The following is a 3,902-nucleotide window of genomic DNA, read 5'->3' on the forward strand; positions in this document are numbered from 1 at the left end:
TCACTGTTCTCTGCTAAGCAACTCACTGGTTTAGCCGGTTTATAACAGCATGGTAATATTTGGACTGGAATCCGTCCCGTGTCCTTGTTATGCAGTTACTTTTGTGTGTTGTCTAGATTCTGGATAGTGTCTATTTTCATGCTCTAATTTCATAAGCATGTCTTCTGTTAATCTGAGTAATGAAGCACACAGCGGCCTTAACATAGTATATTTGTGCCACACTCATTTGGCAGAGGCATAGGATTTAGCTCAGTCCTCACATCACATTTATACTCTGCAGGAAGTCGCCATGACAGAGTGAAAACTGTCCAGTGATGTGGCCATTTTGTTGCATGTGGAATTTTGCATTGCTGGAGTGCAGTAATGGCGGAGAATATTATAGTCTTAATGACTATTATTGTGATTATAACGTGGATACTTGAGTCGTAGTCACCAAAACCCTCCATTATTATGAATTGATCCAATGTCTATATGGGGTTGCAAAGAGTGGGACACGACTGAGCACACCCAGACACACTATATTAGCCTCCCGTCCACCCCAGGCCCTCCGCAAAGCGTTATTGAGAACAGGCTTAATTCTTAGAGGGGCTGGTTAGTCTTGCTGCGTTTTAGCTTTAGCCTGCAAAAAGTATAGTCATTACTCATCATGGTTATCAGAAAAGAACAAGATGGGTCAATATATATCATCAAGACTGGATGAGGGGAAAATCCTACAACAAGATTTAGAGTACAGGACCGTGTGGAGGGAATTCTCTGGTGGTTAGGGTTCCATGCTTTCATTTCCAAGAGAGCGTGTTCAATCTCTGCTGGGGGACTAAGATCCTACAAACTGAGTGAAGCGACCCCCAACCCCCCACGAAGATGGTGACTGGGTTGCAGTGATCTTTTATAATGAAGGACAGGTTACTGAATTTGAGAAGTCTACAGTGAAAGTAAAATGTGTTCTTAAAACTCAAGACCATCTCAGGGCAGTTGCAATTCTAACAACAGGAGCTGACAGGGTCCTCTACTCCAGAAGAGAATTTTTAGTTTTCAGGGAAAACGGTAATATTTAAACCTTAAAGAAATCAGGATGGACTGAATAAATGCTATAAAATATTATAGTTTAACAACTGAAATCATAAATGACTTTATGCAAACAAATCCCTCAGTGTGAGGATCACATAACCAAAGTGATTTGTGAGAAATGCATAACTGCATGAAATTAAAACTTCATGAATATTCATGTCATCTGCCATGACTTACTAGTTTTCCAAGCATCTTTGGGGGCACTGTAACATGCATTTTGTAATTTTATTTTCTTCTTATCAACATAGTTGGATACTTTCATAAACTAATCATTCATTAAAATAGTCTGTCTTCTCCCAATGCAACTAATTGATTATATTAACTATATCAAAATTTCTACATTTTTTTAACTCAAAAATAATTTGTTAAAATTAATGCACCTAATTTCAGGGTTGAAAGATGTGTATCTTTACTTTAAAATGGTGGGAAAGTCTACCAGAAAGAGCAACCTACCAAATAATTCACACTATAGAAGCACATGCAGAGTCCTAAGGCAATGGCACCCCACTCCAGTACTTTTGCCTGGAAAATCCCATGGACGGAGGAGCCTGGTAGGCTGCAGTCCATGGGGTCACTAAGAGTTGGACATGACTGAGCGACTTCATTTTCACTTTTCACTTTCGTGCATTGGAGAAGGAAATGGCAACCCACTCCAGTGTTCTTGCCTGGAGAATCCCAGGGACAGGGGAGCCTGGTGGGCTGCCGTCTATGGGTCGCACAGAGTCGGACACGACTGAAGTGACTTAGCATAGCATAGCAAAGCAGTCAAGAAGGCAAATAAATAGTTGCAAGTTGTATGTAATCTTGTTTTCTTTCAGTAAACTTTAAAAATTTTCTGTGAATCGTATTCATAATATTATTATATTAATGCTCAAAATTGTAAAAAAATATGGAACGCTTCTCCGAATTTGTGTGTCATCCTTGCGCAGGGGCCATGCTAATCTCTGTATCATTTGAGTATTAGTATATGTGCTATTGAAGCGTCTAGCACTGTAACATTCTTTTGATTGTGCAAAATCATCTTGGTTATAACGGGGCATCTGAAAGCACCATAAGGACAAATACCTGCTTTGTCTCCTAAAAGATAAGCTTTTTTAATTTTCAGATATGACACATTGAGACTTGTCACTTTGTGTAAGTTAGCACTTCTGCGTATAGGAGATTCTGCCACTGTGACGAGTCCATAGTAGCAGCACACAACCTCCTGAGATTGGCAAGGTCAGCTGAGGACTTGACTTATTTGCCATCAACTGCTGTAATCGCAAAATACATGGATATTGTTAATTCTTGTGTGATATTGACTCCATGCACCTAAAATAGGCTTTAAAGACAGTATGGTTTGATGCTCTATTTACCTTTTAAATGATTTTTGTTATTTAGGTTTATTTGCATAAACACATCATCCAGCCTTCAGGGTGGGCACATCAGCCCTTAGATGCCACCCAAGAACCTCAGAGAAAGCTCATGAACATGAAATGTGGTTCTCAGAAAGCCCTACCTCTGTGCTTGGTAGAGCGCACACTCTGGAATGTGCTGTGAGAAATATCTGATTCAGCAGGACTATTCATTGTCCCCCTGGGAAGTTGGATCCTCTTAATTTGGGCCTGTGGCAATGGGAGTGGGCAACGGTGACAACTGGAGGCACTTGCAACTAGAAAGTCAGTGTCAGCTGAGGATGCTACAGGAAGAGTAAAAAGCACCAGAAAGTTCTATAGCCCTGAGCGCATCAGTGCATTGGTGCAGCGCCGTCAACTCCTGCGTGCTCGCTCAGTCATGTCCTACTCTGCCACCCCACGGACTATAGCCCACCAGGCTCCTCTGTCCATGGAATTTCCCAGGCAAGAACACTGGAGTGGGTTGCCAGTTCCTTCTCTCAGCTCATGAGGTCCATTCTATCCTCGGGGGTCTTGGTACCATGCAAGACGCTGAGCCAGCAGGTCTGGGGTTGGGGGCGGCCTGAGACCCTGCATATCTAACCCCTTAATTCTGTTTCCTTTTATGAAGCTCCTTTTTGTGAAGCTCATGTATTTTGATGCACAGTATAAGTTGTCGGCTGACCCCCAAGCACATAATAAATACTGAAAATTTCCCCATCAAACAGGTTGAAATTATTTTGCCCTTTAAAAGAATAATATTTCAGGGAATTCCGTGATGACCTAGTGGTTACGATTCTGGGCTTTCACTGCTGTGGCCCCAAGTTCAATCACTGGTCAGGGAAGTGAGATCCTGAAAGCCCCACAGTGCAGCCAAAAAAAGAAAAGAAAAAAAAAAAAAAAGAGTAACACTTCAGTTACCTGTGTAATTTACAAAAGCAGAACATTTCACCCACGGATGGATCCATAAAACTGTAACCTAACTGTATTTTTATGCTGTGTATAGGAGCTCCAGTGGTGCAATCAGTTAGTGTACTTATACGCTGTATATAAAATCTTATTTTATCCTTTTATTTTAACAGGTTAACGTACAATTAAGCATTAAGACTGTCATGTAAAACTAATAGCAACAACTGTAACATTTCTATTTTCATTTTAGGTTTTTAATTTTTTAAGATATTTATTTTTTTATGACTGCACTGGATCTTTGTTGCTGCACAGGTTTTTTAAAATTTGTTTTAATTGGAGGATAATTACTCTACAATATTGTGGTGGTTTCTGCCATATATCAACATGAATGGGCCATAGGTATACATGTGTCCCCCCAATCCTGAACACCCCTCCCTCCCCCCCATCCCCCTAGGTTGTCCCAGAGCACCTGCTTTGGATGCCCTTCTTCATACATCAAACTCCCACTGGCTATTTTACATATGGCAATGTATCTGTCTCAATGCTGTTCTT

The 3,902-nt window shown here is 40.9% G+C and overlaps 1 non-coding gene across 1 annotated transcript; it reads right to left on the reverse strand.

The window, feature by feature from the left end:
* Positions 1 to 1,951: 1,951 nt before the first annotated feature.
* LOC133243560 (U6 spliceosomal RNA) lies at positions 1,952 to 2,059 on the reverse strand. Its single transcript, XR_009735116.1, has one exon. It is a non-coding gene; the product is annotated as a U6 spliceosomal RNA (small nuclear RNA).
* Between the last annotated feature and the right edge of the window lie 1,843 nt (positions 2,060 to 3,902).

This window comes from Bos javanicus, chromosome X, assembly GCF_032452875.1.
Source record: "Bos javanicus breed banteng chromosome X, ARS-OSU_banteng_1.0, whole genome shotgun sequence".
Lineage (NCBI taxonomy): Eukaryota > Metazoa > Chordata > Mammalia > Artiodactyla > Bovidae > Bos > Bos javanicus.